Source organism: Stenella coeruleoalba, assembly GCF_951394435.1.
Source record: "Stenella coeruleoalba genome assembly, chromosome: 14".
Lineage (NCBI taxonomy): Eukaryota > Metazoa > Chordata > Mammalia > Artiodactyla > Delphinidae > Stenella > Stenella coeruleoalba.
The window spans coordinates 12326289-12347859 of record NC_137160.1 but is presented as its reverse complement, the minus strand read 5'-3'; the positions used below and the strand labels follow the sequence as shown (position 1 = coordinate 12347859).

The 21571-nt window shown below is 40.9% G+C and overlaps 1 long non-coding RNA gene across 4 annotated transcripts in view; it reads right to left on the bottom strand.

Annotated features, from left to right (window-relative positions):
- The window catches only part of LOC307196841, a 428961-nt gene that overhangs the window by 79226 nt on the left and 328164 nt on the right, over window positions 1–21571 (bottom strand). For all 4 annotated transcript variants that reach the window (XR_013831244.1, XR_013831245.1, XR_013831246.1 and 1 more), the window contains 2 exons: window positions 8472–8571; window positions 3919–4053 (listed from right to left, as the gene is read on the bottom strand). This is a non-coding gene — a long non-coding RNA (uncharacterized lncRNA). The remainder of the gene's footprint in view (window positions 1–3918; window positions 4054–8471; window positions 8572–21571) is intronic.

Here is a 21571-nt window from a genome sequence, read left to right as displayed (position 1 = left end):
GCAGGAGAAGGGAGGTTCATGGCAGAAGGGTTTGGGTTGATTGGAGGTGCCTAATCTCCTCCAACTTCTGGGCACATGCTCTGGGGCAAAGAGACGAGGGGTCGAATGCTTTAGTAGGTGTCATGCCCGAGCAAGCACTGGGGATGTCTGAGGTGAGAGTGCCAAGGACTAACGGGGAGGATTTGACCTGTGGCAGGTACTCCTCCTAGAGACGGTAAATACTGGTGGATCTGTAGAGTGTAGAGGAAAGAGAAAGACTGACAGAAGATCTCTGAAGTCCTTAAAGATTCAGGTGCCTGAGTGGTGGTGGCTGACCTTCTGCAGGCACCAAGAGAGACGGAATGCAGGAAGCAGTGGCTCATGCACCCCACGTTTGTGACTAATGAAAAGGAATTGAGAAAAGTCCTCTGCACTTGTGTTCAAAGGCGGACTATGGTGAATGTCCAGAGAATGGAAAACAGGTTTCCCCAGGTACAGAAATACATTGCAGACTCAGTGTCATTGGAGATACAAAGGGACCTTGGTTCTTTATGTTATTAGTATTAATTTGTAGGGAGGAGAGAGGGATGTGGCTGATGCATCTCTGAGGGTAGAGAACTATACTGCAGAGTCAGACCTGGGGGGCAGAGTGAAGGTCAGCGAGGCCCCATGACTGAGACCTGTCATGATAATGAGGCCCTGGAGTGATGACAGGCTTGCCCCACACCTCGAGGCACAGGGTTCTCCAGATGCCTCAGGGACCAACACAAGCAGGATTGCTGGGACCAGGCAGACAAACGACGTCTAAAAGTCTACAGTCTGTATGGTATGATTAAGGTAAAGACAGAATAATACACCCAGCTTTCTGTTCTTTGGAGCAGTGTCTTACACCCAGGTTGGAAAACTACTATCCTTAAAAAAATGGGGATTTCTGATTTCTGGATGATGGTGAAACTCTAGGACTTGAGGAAGCAGACATATTCACTTCTGTTATGGTTGTAGGGAGGGCGGGATTTTTCTGTTAAAATCCCCAGCATGGTAAGAACCTGCTTGATTCTATGGGGGAAGCAAAGGATGGTTTGGAGTGCCTGGGGAATGAGGGACAGGGGACTCATGGAAGAAGAAGTGAACCCCATGAATGTTATGAGTTCGTATGACAAGTTGATTCTGGTCCTTTCTCTTCTCTCAGGTGGATGGAGAGAAATCAGGGAAGCTGAAAACTCGTCAGAGAATTCAGGGACTCTGCTAGTTGAATCTAACCCTCACAAACTGCTGCTGCTCTTTGGGGGCTAAGGACACTAGAGTCCCACTCCTTGCTCACAGAGGCCGATTAGAGTTGCCCTCCCCGCCTCAAGACTGAAGAATTAGAGCCAGGATTGACGTGTGTGTGTTTGTGAGAAAACAAAGGCTGAGACAAATAACAGCGAGGAATAACGACTTCACCGGGCTCACATACACAGCTCTTAGAAAGGAAGTCCAGAGTCACACCCACAAACAGTAGTGTTTGGTGTGTGGTAGGTGCTTTCACTCTGGGACCAGACCCAAATAAGTGTCCAAATAAATAATTTGTTTATATATTTCCTACCCATCTGTCAGTGAATAAACATATAGGGTAGAGCCTTGGCAAGGACTACGAAGTCTTTATGCAGTGGAGGATGGAACAGGGAGAAGAAGGAAAAGATATAACAAAATCTAGCGTTTCTTCCCATTCAGGGGATTAAAAACAAATTTTGTTCTTTCCCCATATGTGCATTGAGGGAGAAAGCCCTGCTGAAAAATTAGCTAGGACATGTTATACCATCACTCCATCAGAAAAATTACTATTTTACATGTGTAGTGGTGTGAAATGGGTTTCTAGAAGAGTGTTAGTTTTACTAAGGATTTGAGGAAAATAGATTCAATCTCAGGGTAGGTGCTCTGATGAGTAAACTAAGAGAATAACAGCCAGTAGGCTGACAGCGAGTCCTGCAACCCAGACCAACACAATGTTGTTTACTTGGGGTTGGTGCATGGGAAATAGACCAGTTCAAGAGAGGGAAAGAGTATTATAGCTTGGCATGTTAGGAATTGCCTATAATGCAAGACAGGGTGAAAGGTTAGAGAAATTCAATGGGAAGGACCTGATTTTTTATTGATCAAAACAGCTTTGGTCAGAGGCTGTGTCTCTTCGGTGGTAGAAATAGGGATTAAAATAGGAATTGACAACAAAGTCATGTTTCGTGTGATAGCCATGGGTATATTTGAGTAATCAGATGAAGGACTCATAACTGACTTCTATATTGAGCTGTCTTCTTACTGACACTGTCAGCATCCCCATCAGTACCACCATGGCTTCCATTTTTATTTAGCTTCTACTGTTTTTGGAAGTATGTTGGGAACGTTTCCATCTGTGACCTCACTAATCCTAACAACAATTCTGGTAGATAAAAATATTACTGACGTTCATCATACCTGTTTTTATGCTTTCTTCCTGAGCACAGAGAGGGCTGCCCTTCCTGTCCTCCCCCTGGCTGGGCGTGGCTATGTGCTTATTACTAGCCAATGGACAAAGAGGGGAACTGGTGTGTGCCGCTGTCAGGCCCAACACTCAACTGCCAGTGGGAGACTCTGCTCTACCTTGTTATGGAAATCCAGGGGGACACTTTGTGTTAAGATGGCAGGGTCAAATAATTAGGTGGCTTGGATCCCTGAGATACCTTCTGGTCTCACAGGGGACTTTGCATGAATAGGAAATAACATTACTGTATGTATTACTATAACATTACTATATTTATTTATACTATTACTATATTTAAAACCACTGTGTGGGACTGTTTGTTATCACAGCATCACCTAGACTCTCCTTCTTCTACAAACTATATCTACTATGAGCTACATTTTACAGATGAGAAAACTAAGGCCTCAAGAAATAAGAAGCTTTTCTTGATATTGCACATTAGGTCATTGAGCTGGAGTATGAATGTGTCTGTTTTTGCCTTCAAAACCTGATGGTAGTAAAATAGTTTGGGTAAGTTAACCAGCTAACTGGGATCTGCTAGACCAACAGCACTGTAGAGGAATGGTAGCTTAGAAAAGCAAAGGGGAAAGTCTTTGGGGGTATAAATGAAACAGGTTTTGAAGAAGAAATGCTTGTGTTTTTTTTGTGGTGACATATAAAGTTACCAACACAAAACACTTGGGAACCTGCTTGGAAATGACTTAGTTTTCTTGTCTAGGACCTTGTATCTGTGTCTATATTTTAGGTTCTTCCTCTCATGAGTTGTTCACAAGTTTACAGAGGTCCCTGCTGCCAAGTATGGAATACAGAATAAAATACACAACCACCACAAAGGACCCTTTGCTGTGGTCTGACACAAGCACAGCTCATTCCTTCATGCTATACTTGAAAATATTAGGAATAACTGTGGCCATCGCTACCTGTGGCAAAACACCTTGCTGTGGATGGATGCACTGCTAATGACCTCCCAGCATGAAATAAGGCTCCAAAATCATTTCTTGGTTTCCAATGCAGGGTGACGGGGGTGTTTTTCTACATCCTGAGTAGTGCCTGAGCACCGCTGTGTGGTGCTTTCTGAGAACAGAGTGGGGCTCCGTGTTGTTAAATACTGTGGGTACAGATGATTGGCAACCGCAGATCAAATGAACCTGTCAGAGGAAAGGCCATGTGGGGAAAAAGTACTACAAACTCCCTTCAGATATATAGTTTCAGTCCTTTGACATTTCGTTCGTCAGGATGATTTCCTTGTTATGACAACTCATGTTTTTCCATTTCAATTCTTTAAAGAATGATTAACAGAGCTTCCAGCTCCCCTTCCTTCAAGACCAGCCGTCAATGTGGGATAGGAAAGAAGGCAGGGCGTGTTCCTTACAAGACTGCAAATTCCTTGGCAGACAGAATTTGGCCTTACTCACTCCTCCGCCCAGATCCCAGCCTGGTACCTGGCGCACAGCAGGCTCTCAGCGCTGGATGAGAGAGCAAGGAGATGACCAGCCTCTGAGCTCACTCAGGCTCAGATGCCAAAGAAGCTCCTTGACACCACTTCATTTCTATGTTTGAAATGTGAATTCTTGTCTCTAGAATAGTAAAGAAAATAAATAATTGTAATATTGTAAAACAGAATATGAAAGGACTGAGGTCAGCTGGTTGACTAAAAAGTAGAAGACCAGTGCCCTAAACTTGAACCCTTTTACCATGTGATCCTGCCTGGAGAAGTGAGTCTGGGGAGAAGACTGCAGTGTTGCCCCTTTCTCTGTCCTGTCTGCATGTCTGTCTGGTCTCCAAAACTGCCTGCATAAAGCAGTCTAGGGCTTCCCTGGTGGCGCAGTGGTTGGGAGTCCACCTGCCGATGCAGGGGACGCGGGTTCGTGCCCCGGTCCGGGAAGATCCCACATGCCGCGGAGTGGCTAGGCCCGTGAGCCATGGCCGCTGAGCCTGCGCGTCCGGAGCCTGTGCTCCGCAACGGGAGAGGCCACAACAGTGAGAGGCCCGCATACCACAAATAATAAAAAAAAAAAAAAAAAAAAAAAAGAAAGCAGTCTAAGCTCCTTCAGGGAAGTGCTACGGAGGCAATGTGTTTCCATGCCAGGCTTCCTAAGGATTATGAGAAGCAGGTTTTGATACTTTTTAATAGTAAAATTTAATTAAACTAAATGTACCTCAGGGAAGAATAATGTATGCAAACTTACCACAAAATCAAGCACCATGGTGAGAAAAAGTGAGAGCGCAATGTGGATGAATTCCAAAATATCTGGCTTAAGCAACAAAACCAACTTATTCTGTTATTTCCCCTTAATATGTTGTGTGAGTCTTTCAACAGTTGGTTGTTTAATAATAGTAATCTTCAAGCTTATTTCTCCAATCAGCCCGCCTGTGACAGTCCTTCATTGTCAGTAAACACTGTGATACAATCAGTCTGCCGCAGATGCTCCTTATTCTATTACTGCAGCATAATCATTTGGGGGGATCTGTGAAACTAATGCAAAATCTCACAAAGCTATTCAGAAATATGGATGGAAAATGGAAGGCTGGAAAAATAGCTTGTCATAGTCCATTAGCAGCTACACAAGCTATTTAAGGAATTATTTTTCAAACGGTTCCTTTTTGCACATTACTTAAAAAAAAAAAGATCCAAACTTGTTTGTTCCTGAAGAACAATGGGAACATTTATCACAGAATGTTAAGTCAGTTTGCCACATACTAATACGTCCACTGGAATAAATGATGCGGCTTGACTTAAGGTTAGTGTGTGCATTTTTCTCCGAGAGAAACAGCATTTCTGGTGTTATTTTTATTGAGAAGCGAGGATATTAATGTAAGTAGAATTTAATGGTATAATTTCATTTATCTTTGATGAGCAAGATTCTGTACTTAACGACTGGCCAGTACTTCATCAGAGAGGATGTTCGTTCTTTCATTTTTTTCTCTTTCTCCACTGTTTTATAAATGTTCATTCACACATCCTGCTTCTCTCCAGCCTTCTCTAACACTGGTGTCTTTTCTCCGATCATTGATTTCTCTTTCTTTATTTCCCGATCAATGGTGTTAGCTTCATATTTGGAGACACTATTGTCCTCTGAGATGTCAGCAATTTTACTTGTTTTTCTCAACTCCTGATTAAGAAAACAACAGGTTTTTGTTTTCTGTTTTCTGTTTTTTTTTTCTCCCTATACTCCAGGAAGGAAAAGAAGGCGTCTGATACTTAACAGTCACTGTGAGCCTATTATTACCTTTGGGGCATCCTACTGAGAGCTCTTATGACAATGGAAAACTGACATTAAGAGGTATTGAAAAACTTGTCTAAGTTTTTTTTTTTTTTTTTGCGGTACGCAGGCCTCTCCCTGTCGTGGCCTCTCCCGTTGCAGAGCACAGGCTCCAGACGCGCAGGCTCAGCGGCCACGGCTCACGGGCCCAGCCGCTCCGCGGCACGTGGGATCTTCCCGGACCGGGGCACGAACCCGTGTCCCCTGCATCGGCAGGCGGACTCTCAACCACTGCGCCACCAGGGAAGCCCTTGTCTAAATTCTACCGATCGAGCATATTGCAGAGTCAACATTCAAAACCATTTCATTCTGACACTCAAGCTCCTGGTCCTTCCACTTGCCCAGGGTAACATGGTCAATTCCGCCCTTATCTGGCTGATCCTCTAACAGCACAGTTAGAGACAGCATAAGCATGGGCTGTGTAGCCAGACGTACCCTAGAACCACTTATTCACTCTACCACTTACTGCCTTAGCAATTTACTTAGTTTCCAGTTAAAATGAGAGTCAGCTTACCAATTCAGAATGAAAACCTTGTAGGTAATGTAGCACGATGCCTAGTTATTAGTGACAGCCAGAGAATGAGATTACTATAACTACGACCCCAAGTGTAGTGTGCATATTCGTCCCGGAAAAGAGTCATGAATTATGTTCCTTGATTTGACTATTTCTTTAAAGCTCAAAATTTCTACTCCCCACTCCCTCCATCACCCCCAGGCCAATGGAAAACAAATACTTAAAGGTTGCTTAGAGGACCTGCACGGTTAGACCCCTGTGCTGGTTACACTGCATGTGAGAGTGATAAGACTCACACTTTCTGCTTTCTCCTCAGCCCCAGAGAGAAGTGTAAGTGCTGGTAAGCATTTGGGTCGCATCATTCTGGAGCCCCTGTTCTGCCAGCAGAAACAAGATGGCTGGTGACACTCAACCTCGGTGAATGTGAGCCCGATATATGTATGGCAGATGTGTAAAGAAGAGATAGGTAATCTCGACCTTGACCACTGCTTCTGGAAGCCCACGCAGCCATAAGAAGATGCTGCTGTTTTCCACGAGGTGTCTTTGGAGACTCTTTAGACTTTCTAGAACATACAAACATTTGAAATCCTCTCAAATGTGAATTTCTATTGATATATTCACAAATAACTATTAATCAAGTCTGGAGTAGAGATTTATGATTTATGAGAAGCACATAAAAATGGGAGAAAATATAAATTTCAGGGTCCTAAAATGAGCATTTCCAAAAGGGTTCTCCCTGCCAGTATCTTCAGTGATGTCTTCTGAATCCCACTCTGGGAAAGCAAAGGGGCATCTCGTTTTGTTATCCCAAACTCTTCTGCAGAGGATGGCTGAATGAACAAAATGTAAGTTCACCGTGTGTTATGAACCAGGGTGATTCTGGTTCAGTTCATGACAGTTTATACCCTAAGTCTATACTGGAACTTTCTGATATCTCCTTTGGTGCTTATTCCTAAGAATGTTTATTGTTTTGTGTTTTTTAATGAGTCTGTGTGAGAAGCTAGTGGGCGTGGTGGTGACACACATAAGGAAAAACGTCTGGAAAACTTCCAAGCATTTCAAAATGTCCTTCTTCTCCCATCTCCAACCAACTGCCCTCAGGCAGCGCTAGGGCAATGCACCAATTTGCAGTCAGTCCCTTTAGGTGGTTTTGAGAGAACAAGGTGCTCTGTCAGCCAGGGAAAGCCGTGTGCTGAAATTTAGGGGAAGCTGTGAAAACCACACTCTCCCCACCTTACCTTCAACCCAAATCATCTGCCTTATCCACATTTCACAAGTATCAGTTTTGTTCTAGAGGGTCTGTCTAGTGTGTAGGATTTTGTGTCCCCAGATGTCCACTGTGCATATGCAGGTAACCTCAGTGACATTAATCTACCACCAAACATCAGTTAGGGAATAAGCAGAGATCAAGCTATCAGGCATCCCACTGAGAAAGTAGGAGGCTTTCCAGCTCAAGGGTTTTGCCAGGAAGGAGGAAGGTGAGGTAGGAGTGACCTGTAGGTGATTTTTTTGGGGTGTGTATATGGCCTGTCTGTGGGGATAAGTGAGGAGGGAAATGTGGAGGTGTCAGATGAGACAGTGGAAGGACAGCCTAAAGACACACTCTCTGTATTAAAACATTGTAGGATATTAAAGGGAAGTGGATCCCAGGTTTCTTTATAAAATTGCCTTACGACGAGTAGGGCCTAGATGGCCCTAATGTTCTCTTCAGCTGGACTAAACTTTCAATAGGGTCTTCCTGCTTCTAGACCCCTGACCTTCCTTCACTTGGAGGCTTTACTCCAGAAAACTTGCAAGTAGAAATTCTTTTCTCTACCTTTTTGAGATGCAAATCTTGCTAAAAGCCTCTGGCTGGCTTACAACTCAGGACTGTCTTTCTCAAGGACCTGGGAGTCATCCCTTTGAAATGTCACGGCCAAGGAAGACAGCACACTTATTTCCCAGTTTCTGTGGGAGGGCAGGAGCCTCACTTGCTGCAAGTTATAAAGGCCAGCTAGTGAACACAGATGCCCTAAAATCCCACCGTGTCAACCCTTTGGCGCTTTGTTTCAGTCAGGTTCGGGAGTTAAGTGCTGCCCTCTCTCCCGTCCTACAATAGCCTCCAATAAAGGCTTAAAGGCTCTCCACCTGCTTAACTGTGTTTGGTGCAGTTTCTGCTTTGATAGTTGGGTGAAAATGCTTGGTTTTCTTTCTTACAAACAGAAAGGGCTAAACTCACCAACTGCTTTAGATTTTCCACAGGCTTCAACAGAAATGATTCCTGAGGCGCGGAGAGGGCCTCTTCTGTGGTACGGTGCGAAAACCCACAAACTCGATACCTTTATTGAAACAAAGCAAAACAAAATAGTAGAAACAGGTCTTTTTCTTCCAGGTGATTTAGCAACTCTTTACTCCACTGGGTCACCACTTAGGATAGTTTTTAAAAGCGCATCATCGGTATCTAAGTGGTACAACTCACAAGTTCAGCTAGAGGGCAGCTCTTGGTTTCTCCAACAGGCAGATACAGCCCTTCTCTCCATGTTTCCATGACTTTTTTTTCCCTCTAAACCCAGAAAAGTGATATTTACAGTCAAGCCCTTCTTGAGAAGCTTGTAGGGTAGAGCAAATGAAACCATCTACGGTGTCAGGCTCATTCCCAGCTCTGCCTGTTTCTCTCTTCTTTGCCCTTTGGTAAATAAGCAGCATCATTTCTCTAAGGCTTTGTTTTGTCTCTTAAAGAGTGGTGAGAATAATACCTATCTTTTCTAATGATTAGGTGGAGGAAAACTCAGAAAGCCTTGAGCCTCCGGAGTGTGAACGGCTAGGACGTATTTTATTCTAGTCGGGGGTGCCTCTGGTATTTATTTTGCATAAATAGAATGAGCTTAAAGGAACCTCAGCCCTCACCTCCTCTAATGCTCTTATTTTACAGATAAAGAAAATGCATGATTCTGTGATATTATGAAACTGAAGTCAGTTAGGCTAAGTGTAGAAATTCCCATGCTTGATCTCCTCCCCAGACCTGGAAAGTTGCCCACCCTTGAGCATTGTAAGGAGAAAGAGCCCTTCATTAACAACCTCTCCTGAGAATCAGCTGACTTTGACGAAAAAAATTCCCCCAATCGATCAGATCTCAACTCAACATCAACACATCTTTCCTCCCTCCACCAACTCCACTTCTTGATAACTTTGTTTACCTGTGTCTGTAAAGGGAAGGTTTCTGCCTGACCTTCGAGACACTTGCAGAATCTTACAATAGGGGCTCTTCTTCCTACTGTCACAGTCTCCCTCCCCCTACTTGAATTGGTCCCCTCACCATATTGGGATAGACCCCCTACCCTACAACGATGGCCTTCTTCCTCCTATTGCAATAGTTTTCTCAAATAAAATCTCTCCTTACCTAAGTCCAGGTTGGTTTTATTTGATATTTCTACTCAACCATTATACCAGACACTTGTTAACTCATAGTGTTTGCACTGCTCACTTTATACTTATTTGCATTATTGGTTATCTTTCACCAGTCTAGCTCTTATTTCCCTAACTATAAAATAAAACTACTTGATAGGGTCCCTGCTTTATGTACGTATTTTTTATATCTTCCTTCATACACAGGACTATACTCTGTATCAGGTAGGGGCTTAATGACTATGTGTTGTTTGAAATTCGTTTATTTGAGTTTCTTCATATAATTAATATCGATATGTACAGCATATATTTAATGAGTATCACTTTTGTGCAAGTGTAGAAAAATATGAATCATAGGTCTTGATCTTCAAGAATGCATGATTTAGCTAAGGAGATAAGACTTTTTGTCAGGCAATTAATAGCTAAGTGACAAAAGCAAAGGTATATATATTCCGATGGAATGAAGAGAGAGATGTAGCTTCCTGAGGTTAAAGAATTCCGAGAGGAGAAGGGATTTTCAGTAATCCTTGAGTGAAACTAAGAGGGAGAAGAGAGAGATCATTCTAGGCAGGTGAACCGACTGAGTAAGGACTGGAGCTGGTCTGGACAGTAGGACATCATTTAGGAAGTGGTTAGATAGAAATTCCAAGAGTTTCATGAACTTCAGATTAGAAAAGGGCTTGATTTTTCATTTAGCATACTTTTAAACCAATTTACTGATTCACTGCAATTAATAATTATATACAATTAATTATGTGTTGACTTTTACTGGGCTAAATATTAAAGGGATTAAAAATAGGAGATGAAATGGATACAGGTGCTTTTACTGCACAAGATACGGTAAGAACTTCTAGGAGTCCAGTTGTTATAGACATTCTGCCTATTGACAAAAATTCATCAACAATACTTTTTCACATTTCTGTTTTGATTGAAAATTACTATGACATGATTCCTCATAGTGAATGAATGGGATAAGTACCTCTCCCATGAGCTTTTGCCAAGATACTTTTTCTGTGTCTCCTCCTGCAGTGGTGAGATGGGTTTTCTTGAACCTCACTGATAGTAGGCAAGAAACTGAAAATCTTCTGGATTATTCTACCTCAAAGACTGATCTATTACTCACATCATCTTTTCTCCATGGCTGTTTTTTATATCTTATTACTGTCTTGGGACACAATTTTGCTTTTGCTTTTGGGTATACTTATGTAGTCTGTCTGATAGATGCTAAAAATGAAGTCTGTCAGGTAGATACTAAAATTGACAGTAATGATTCTCTTCTATGTGAATAAAAATAGCTAAAAGTATGGAAAGAAAGAACAGCCATCATAACAAAAAGCTGCATGAAAAATAAGCTTTGCGTCTTGATTTTTTTTGTACCCTCCTCCCCTCATTTTTTGAGAAGCAGTTATACCTAATTAGTTTTCTTTAAACATAGATTTATGACCACTGGAGGGGGGCACCTTTTTTTTTGCGGTACGCGGGCCTCTCACTGTTGTGGTCTCTCCCGTTGCAGAGCACAGGCTCCGGACGCGCAGGCTCAGCGGCCATGGCTCACGGGCCCAGCCGCTCCGCGGCATGTGGGATCTTCCCGGACCGGGGCACGAACCCGTGTCCCCTGCATCGGCAGGCGGACTCTCAACCACTGCGCCACCAGGGAAGCCCGGGTGGCGGGGGGTGCCGCCTTTCTATGAAGAGACCAGGAGCGTGAGCAATGAGAGCACAGCTGTCAAAGGCTCAGACCCGATGTGGAGCGTAATTAGCAGAGAAACCAAGCCAATTGTGATGGGACGTTGTGTAGAACAGATACTCCTCCTCTATCTTCTAAGATGGCTTTGATATTTTTTGTTAGTTTAAAGAGATTCTAAAATCTGAGTGAAAGTTAAATTTAGAGACACACACAGCAAATCTTTCTATTAACTGCTACAGCTGGTTCAGATGAATGATCTAGTACTCCTGTGTGAGATGCACACAGCGGTAAGTTAAATGTGCACTTTAAGATACTCTCTTAGGCTCTGGTACAGTTTAGAAAAATTCCTGCATAACATATTAAGGGCTGAGATGATTGAGAATATTTGTTTTAGCACTGACTTTCTTTGTGCATCTGTGAGATGTCTGGGGTACATTTCAGATGCTCAAGGAGAACCAATATATAGTTTTGTTTTGTTCTACGTAGGGAAGTTGTAGCCTCTTTAATCCTCCATTATTCAGCTTCTAGAGACCAAGGCATGAATGACAGCAATTTAGTTATCATGTTCTATTTCCAGCAGAACTGTTTGTAGTTTAGCTCAAAATATCTATCTTCTTAATTTTAACTGGTTTTGCCAGTTGCCAGTTAAACCAGATTGCAAGTGAAAATGAATATCATCAACACACTTAAATATTTCTGTGCATGATACAAAGCAGACTGTAGACAATTATAGACTACTGGAAAACGTGTTTCCACAGAAACTTTCTTGGAAATTGCTAGGAGTGTGTTAGACTTTAAAATCACTCATAGATGTATGCCCGAAATTTTAGTAAATTAGAAAAATATATTCTGCTTTAAAAGTACAGGTCTTCCACCTCCTAGAGAAATGGAAATAAAAACAAAAATAAACAAATGGGACCTAATGAAACTTCAAAGCTTTTGCACAGCAAAGGAAACCATAAACAAGGCCAAAAGACAACCCTCAGAATGGGAGAAAATATTTGCAAATGAAGCAACTGACAAAGGATTAATCTCCAAAATTTATAAGCAGCTCATGCAGCTTGATAAAAAAAAAACAAACAACCCAATCCAAAAATGGGCGGAAGACCTAAATAGACATTTCTCCAAAGAAGATATACAGACTGCCAACAAACACATGAAAGAATGCTCAACATCACTAATCATTAGAGAAACGCAAATCAAAACTACAATGAGATATCATCTCACACCAGTCAGAATGGCCATCATCAAAAAATCTAGAAACAATAAATGCTGCAGAGGGTGTGGAGAAAAGGGAACCCTCTTGCACTGTTGGTGGGAATGTAAATTGATACAGCCACTGTGGAGAACAGTATGGAGGTTCCTTAAAAAACTAAAAATAGAACTACCATACGACCCAGCAATCCCACTACTGGGCATATACCCTGAGAAAACCATAATTCAAAAAGAGTCATGTACCAAATTGTTCATTGCAGCTCTATTTACAATAGCCCGGAGATGGAAACAACCTAAGTGTCCATCATCAGATGAATGGATAAAGAAGATGTGGCACATATATACAATAGAATATTATTCAGCCATAAAAAGAAACAAAATTGAGCTATTTGTAATGAGGTAGATAGACCCAGAGTCTGTCATACAGAGTGAAGTAAGTCAGAAAGAGAGAGACAAATACCGTATACTAACACATATATATGGAATTTAAGAAAAAAAAATGTCATGAAAAACCTAGGGGTAAGACAGGAATAAAGACACAGACCTACTAGAGCATGGACTTGAGGATATGGGGAGGGGGAAGGGTAAGCTGTGACAAAGCGAGAGAGTGGCATGGACATATATACACTACCAAACGTAAGGTAGATAGCTAGTGGGAAGCAGCCGCCTAGCGCAGGGAGATCACCTTGGTGCTTTGTGACCACCTGGAGGGGTGGGATAGGGAGGGTGGGAGGGAGGGAGACATAAGAGGGAAGAGATATGGGAACATATGTATATATATATAACTGATTCATTTTGCTGTAAAGCAGAAACTAACACACCATTGTAAAGCAATTATACTCCAATAAAGATGTTAAAAAAAAAAAGTACAGGTCTTCCTCAAGTGTATTGGGTTACATCCTGATAAACCATGTTATGTCAAAAATACATTTAATACATCTACCCTACCAAACATCATAGGCTTAACCCAGCCTACCTTAAACGTGTTCAGAACGCTTCCATTAGCCTATAGTTGGGCAAAATCATCTAATACACAGACTATTTTATAATATAATGTTCAACAGCTCATGTAACTTACTGAATACTGCACTGAAAGAGAAAAACAGAATAGTTGTCTGCGTACAGAATGGTCCCAAGTGTACTAGTTGTTTACCCTCATGACTGAGAGCTGTGGCTGGCTGCCCACTGTCACAAGAGAGGATCATACCACATATCACTAGCCCAAGAAAAGATCACAATTCATAATTCAACGTATGGTTTCTACCGAATGTGTATCGCCTTCATGCCATTATAAAGTTGAAAAGTTGTAAGTCGAACAATTGTAAGTTGGGGACTGTCTGTATATTATATTTAGGGCAGTGAAACTGCTCTTTATGATATTATAATAGTGGATATATGTCACTATACATTTGCCAAAACCCACAGAACGTACAACACCAAGAGTGAATCTTATTGTAAACTATAGACTCTGGGCAATTACCACGTATCAATGCAGGTTCACTGATTTTAACAAGTGTACCACTCTGATGCGGAATATTGATAGGGAGGCCGTGCATGTTGGGGACAGGGGTACATGGGAAATCTCTGTATCTTCTGCTCAATTTTGCTGTCAACCTAAAACTGCTCTAAAAGATAGTCTATTAAAATTTTAAAAAGCATATTATGTAAAGAGAGTAATAGACTTTAAGGCAATGATTCATACATTCCCCTACAGTTTAAGTATGGTACATATAACATTCATGTTGCTCACAAGATAACTTTGATAGCCATGTGCCATCATCATAAACACTACAAATCACTAAACAGTCACCATGAAACTGCTGATCACCCTTTCAACGTCTCCCTAAGCACCTGCCCTAGGTTATCCCATCATCATTTTTCTCCTGGACTGTAGCTATAGCCTGATAGGACCCTCTCCTTCTACTAGCTCCTTCCAAATGAACTTAGAATTGTCTTCCTAAAATGATCTTCAAGGTTCACAAATTGCAACACAAGTCAGACTACTCAGACCACACACAAGTCAGACTACTCAGACCACAACACAAGTCAGACTACTCAGACCACACATGTACGTCCTGTACCCTAGCTCCTCTCAAAATGTCCAGTCTTTTTATCACACTCTACCCCTTTCTCTGCTAGTAAATCTGCACACTAGCTGCACCTTGATATGTATTCTGGTTTCCCCCATCCTTAACCCTATCCTTTGGCTCATTTGTTTTCACATTTCTGTATGTTAATGTCTTATCATCAAAGGTCCATATAAATGCTACCCATCTCACACACACAGACACACACACACAGACACACACAGACACACACACAGACACAGACACACACACACACACACACACTATTAGCCTTGAGATTATACTTCTCCAGGAATGGCATTCACAATATTTACCTTCTGCACAGCTTCTACCCACTGATCAGAACCTAACTGGTTATAAACATCCAATATGTTCTGGTTGAATGGTTAGCCTACAGCCCTTAGGGTCTCTTGATTGGTTTCCCTGAGTCTTTTAGGAAGAGTTCAAACATCTTTCTGACTAACACAACCCTCCTCTGTGGTCCCATAGCACCTGTGTGTATCTCTATCATGGCTCTAACCACACTGTGCTTGAATCACACTTTGCTATGATTTCCATGCTCTGCCACGTAGAACGGCTGGCACACACAGACATTCAATAAAAGTTTGCTGGTGAACTGACTGAATTACAAAAAAAATGAATTGAGGCCAAAGACCAATTTTATCCATCTTCCCATAACTGTTTATACTAATTGCATCCATAAAGTGCTAGAAAAACATTTGTTGAATTAAACTGGAGCAGTTGTTCTCTAATGAAATCTTACTATTAATCATTTAATAATAGCAGTAATGATGATGATGGTAATAATGATGACAATGATACTACCAAACAATTGTACAGCATTCACTGTATGCCTGGCCTGTATTCAATGCTTCAAATGTACTTATTTAATCCTCATATCTACCCCTGTGTAGTGGTTCTATTATTTTTCCTGACTTGTAGGTGAGAACTGAGAGATTAAGTAGATTGTCTGAGTTCAGGCACCTCGTCTGTGGCGTGGCCACACTTCTATCCTGGGCAGTCTGACCCCAAATCCAATGCTCTCTTGCTCTGAATTCATTTTTGATGAAAACTCGTTTTGATCTAATGAACCTATGATACATACGCATTGTTTTCCTTTCCCAACCACCTGTCCTTTCTATTAACCACTGATACTCAGGCTTTGACCCTATTTCTCTGTAGAATATTTTCAATCAAAAGCTTGTAAATAACTTTCTTAGAGAAATCCTCTAAGACCTGCAACCGTTGTCCACACGCTAAACTATTTCTTTCCCGCCTTCCATGAAATTACTCTTCTGTCTCCATATCTGTGTCCACCCCTTCATGGCTTCCCAGCTGAGGACACCTCGTGAAAGCTTGTTCCTCCTTCACTCTGCCTGGGCCGCTCAGCTTCTCGGTGGCCTCTTTACTCCTTAGGCATCTCCTGCCACAAATACCTCAATATCTTTTCCTCTCATCCTAATTATTCACCCACATTTCAGTCTCAAGTCTACTAAATAGATGTTGGTTTTTCTTTCACAATTAAAAACAAGCACCTAAAGAGTATCACCGCCATCTTAAATCATACTCTCAAATATTGATCCCTTAATTATATTAATAAACATGATTGGCTGATCCAATCAGCCAGTGAATCAGCCAGTGATCTCTTCAAGTTTCCTGATCCAATCAGCCACGTGGTGGTTTCATTTCTCATTTTTCCTTAAGGAATTGCTAGTTTGGCTTTGAACATCATCCTTGAGAGCTTGGTTTACATCTTTTTGGTTAAGAGACAGGTGAGCAAGAGCATAACTGTTTTCAGTATTAAAATACTTCTCTACCAATTGATAAATAATCACTGTACTCAGCCCCCTGAGCAAAGTCCCTCCAATCAAAGACCTTCCCTCAGGACCCCTGGACTTGCCCACAATCCAACAAATAAAGGAAATAATATTCCCTGACACAGCAGGACTCTTCTCAGGCTCTGTACCAATACCAAGGCCTGTACCATTCTGTTGTTAAATATTTTAAATATTGCCCCTGAAATGAGAAGTGGAGAACTTGAGTGGGCTGGCTCTTATACAAGATCAATTCAAGAAATACTCCTTTATAGGATTCTTTGGAGCTTTTACAAAACTGCAGTGGAAGGTAGGATCTATGATGAGTCTATTGTCTCTCATTATAGGATTCATGTGATAAATTTCTTAATTTCTTTGGGAGCACCTTTTTTCTGGGAATGTAATTTGCTTCTCAGGAAATCTCTTGTTTCTTTTAATCTGACAGGACTACATTATAGTATAGTTTTCTTTTTGCTTTGTCTTTTAGGAATTCCAGAATTAAAATTAATACTCAATTGAACAATAAAATTTTACAAGCTATTTGGTACATCTCTCTTTCCTCCTAAATGATTGATTTATTAATTTAACATTTTTATTTATTTTAATACGATTTCACATTAGTAGCTGCATCAAAAAAATTTTTTTTGGGGGGGGTAGGTGGTAAAAAATTATACATAAATGAAGTATGCTCTGTGTTCTACTGGGCTTAGTGCTTTGGGTACCATGAGCTGCAGGGTCACTGCTGTGGTTTACCGTGTTCTCCTGGATGCCTCCGGACTTAGATCTTTATGCTTCTAAATTCAGGACTAAAGTTTCTTGCTGTTAAAGATGAAATGGGTGGGAATAAATACTGAAAACACATTTAATTGTCCATGTACTTTACTCAAGAGTCCTCCTCTGAGATTTGTATATCCCTAAAGTTGACCTAGCTAAAAACAGGGAGAGAAAATCTCCAAATGATTTATTATTATTATTATTATTTTATGTTTTGCCTTATGTATTGAATTACTCTATCTGTGAGTAGGTCCAACTACTCTTGGTACTTACTTAGTTCATGGACAATTACAGTTTTTCCAGTTCTTTCCTTTTCCTACCTTCCTTGTAGCCAAACCACATAAACATGTCTATTTTGTAGAATTAGTGAAGGCAGAAAGAAGTTACATTCAAAGTTGTCATCTTTGCTAAAGGTGATTTACAACGAGTCTAAGAAAAAGTGATGTGAAATGTTGCATGTTGAGGAGACCAATTAGAGTGAATACAGGTTTTAAATTTTCTATGCATGTCATTTTCAAGAACATTATTTTTTTAAATCATATATACCATGGATGATAGGCCCAAATGAGAACCAACCCTATTTTAATACTTTCTATTTATTTCCAACAGTCTACCCATTCCACAAATTTACACACAGTATTCTTTTAGTCTTTGTAGTTCCCATTCTTTGTTCAAGACTTTATACATGATATGTGGTCAGTGAATGTATATCCAATTTTCTTTTATTATAAACTATGCACTGTGTGCTTTGCTCAATGGGGAACAACTAAGTTCCTTTTCTTTTTCTCACAGTTTCTCTGTATTTTAGATGTCTCTTATTTAAAGTTCGCCATTCTGCCAATCAAATGAATAATTATTATCATCCATCTGTCCTACCTTTTTAGCTACCCAATCAATCAATAATATATTGTGTGCCAAACATGTTTCCAAAAGAATACATACATAAATTAGACATTTTTCTTCTGATAAATATGCTTACCTTTCAGACTAGAAGATAGATATATAAGTAAATATTTTTCTATATAACGTAGTAAAATTAAACGGAAATTTGACAAAGTGCTACAGGAACGGAGAGAAGAGATCAACTCTATCCTCAGGAATTCAGTAAATGCTTCACAGAGTCATTGATATTTGTGCTATTGTTCAAAGTATGAATATGAATTTCCTCGGTAAAAGGAAAGAGAGCAGACAATGGTAGTCCAGATGAAGTGACGACTTTGTTCAATGATCTGGTTTATTCAAGGAACCTTGAGATGCTCAAGTTGCATGGTGGGGAGAGGCGGTGAGTAAATGCGGACAGGTGGAAAAGTGCTTTTATACAGGACCTTCCAAACCATGCTGGCCCAGTCGGTTTGGGCTGCAATTACAAAAATACCATAGACTGGGAGCTTAAACAACAGAAATTATTTCTCATAGTTCCGGAGGCTGGAGGTTGGAGACCAAGGTGTCCCCAGGTTCTTGGGGAGCACCCTCTTCCTGGATTGTAGATGGCTGTCTTCTTGCTGTGTCCTCACATGGTGAAGTAAGAGAGCGAGGAAGAAAGCTCTCTGTGTTTCTTCTTATAACTAATCCCATGTACCCCCAATTGCCCTTAATCTCCAAATACCATCCCATTGGAGGTTGAAGTTTCAACATATGAATTTTGGATGGGGGTGGACACGAACATGCAGTCTGTAAAACACGCCTAATAACTTGAGTTTTAGTTGGTAGTAAAGGACAGAGACGGCTGGCCAAGCAGCAAAGTCACAGCTATCAACTTGTGTTGATAGGCGTGAACCAGAGACAAGGGATGAGGTATCTCAGATTTTTGTGTGTCCATTTAACCCATGGACAAGGCATACTGCAAAAATATGGGAATTTATGATTAAGAAAGTAGAAATGGTATGTTCTTCAGCTGTACATATAACTAAAAGGGCTTCTTTTTAAACAAATCTAAATGAATAATATTCATGATGAAAAATTGGGAAGGTATGCTACTATTTGTTAAAAAAATATGGTAGTGATTTCTTTATCATTCTAGATTATTGTGGGAACACTGACCTCTATATGTTATGCCACAAATTTAACTTACACCTAAAAAGTATTTATGCTAGACTTATGTGACATCTGCTGAGAAATCTAAATTACCAGTTGACAAAGATCATTCAGATAGGAAAATCTAAATCTATGTGAAAACGTTGAAAGGAGCAGATTTGGGCATCTGTAGGGGAGAGATGATAAATCATCCACTGATGTCAGAGGAAAGTGCGTGCTTCTGTATTGTTGGTGCGTCACGTGGTTCAGGTTGGAAATACAAAGCTAATTATTTTTCTTTATATATAGCATCTGTCCATGAAGGGCTCAAATAGCATTTATGTAATGGTTTCTCACAATGTTTCAGTGGAATAAGGGATAACCTATGATTGTAATTTATGGATCAGCAGGGAGTGCTGGAAAAGTACTAGAAAGGTTGCAGCATCAACTTGTTTGGGATTTGGTACAACAAGCAGGCAAGACCAGAGAAGGCTGCAATAGGTGGCTGAATTGCGGAAAGCAATGTACTGTGTAGAGACAGCCCCAGAAGTGTCATTAGAAACGGCGATTAACAATGCCAAGATGGCGGCATTGCCAGACTATAGGAAATAAAGAAATACATAAGAAGCAACTTATCTCCCCCAAATTAAAAATCATTAATTTTCCAGGCCCAACACGTTGTCTAGTGAGCTCCATCATATTATTTATTATCCATTGTGTTGCTTTTTGTATTTGCAATAGCAAATATTTTTTATTTTGTTTTGTAATACGGGGTGAACACGATTTAAAATGAAATGAAAATTTATTAGGTCATTATTAGTGTATTTCTATATTCATTAAAATAAGGAAATGAAGGAAATTGGGAGAGTGTCTTATGATTTAAGTGCTATTCTGTAGGAATTTCAATGTATTCAGGCATAAAAAGTATCCTTTTAAATAATCTCTCCAAAAGAAAAATAGGTAGAATTATTCTACACTCTGCAGGAACAGAGCAATTAGGAGTAGATCTTTTGTTAAATAGATTAATAGATAATTAGTCATTAAAAGCTTCAGAATTCTCTTCCTTCTCCCATGGTTCTTTGTGTTTATATGTGTGTAATGATAGGGGTGCCTCATTATTTCAATTATTTGCATGTATTGAGTAATAATCTGTTTCAGGCACTGTGCCGAATTCTTTACATGCATCATCTCAGGTAAATCTTAGATAACGTTTTATTGTTGATATTGTTGCCACTCTACGCGAGAAAAACAAAGCACAAACTATGGAATTTAGTAGTCGCCTTGGACCACACACCCACTGATTGGCAGAGTCAGGATTATGAGTTGAACCCGAGCTCCATGATTCTTCTCAGCTCTGCCTAACCCCTTTAGGGATGGAAAAAGCAGAGAAGAGAAAGTCTTGAATTCCTGCTCTCTGGCAGGAGGTGTTTGCTTTGGGCAGAGCTGTAGATGGGGAAGTAGCTGCAGGATCACGCCCAGGAAACACTGAGGGGCTGTCTGGGTGACATCTGTCTTCGTCTTCTGGGGGCGGCACCAACCCAGCACGATATGACTCCCAGGATAAAGTCAGGAGGGATGAAGACTCTGGCTGTGTGGCCAACAGTGCTGACAAATTAAGTGGAGAGAATTAGTGAGTCCTCAATATGCTTCTAGAGGACATGGAGTGACTGGGACAGCTGGGACTCCAGCCATGACATTGGGTTATTTATATCCCTTTGCTCATCACCTGGAAAGTCTGGGAGCGCTGTCTAAGAAAATGGAATTGTACAGATGGCCAACGGGCACATGAAAAGATGCTCAACATCGCTAATCATTAGAGAAATGCAAATCAAAACTACAATGAGTTACCTACCACCTGACACCGGTCAAAATGGCCATCATTAAAAAAATCTACAAACAATAAATGCTGGAGAGGAGGTGGAAAAAAGGGAACCCTCCTACATTGGTGCAACGTAAATTGGGAATGTGAATTGGTGCAGCCAATCAGGCTGCTTAACTCTCTGGACCTGTTTCTTTACTGTCACTGAGGAGTGAATAGATAATGTCCATATTAATTTTCTAGGGCTAAGTACCACAAACTGTACGATCTCAACAACTAAAATTCATTGCTTCACAAATTTGGAGGCCAGAAGTCCGAAATCAAGGTGCCGACAGGGCTGCTTCCCTCTGAGAGCTGTAAGGGAAAGATCTGTTCCAGGGCTCTCTGCCTTGGAGATGTCCCATCTCCCTGTGTCTTTTCATTTTCACCTCCCCTCTATGTGTGTCTGTCTCTGTGTCCAAATTTCCCCTTTTCATAAGGACACCAGTAATGTTGGATTAGGGCCCACCCTAACGATCTCATTTT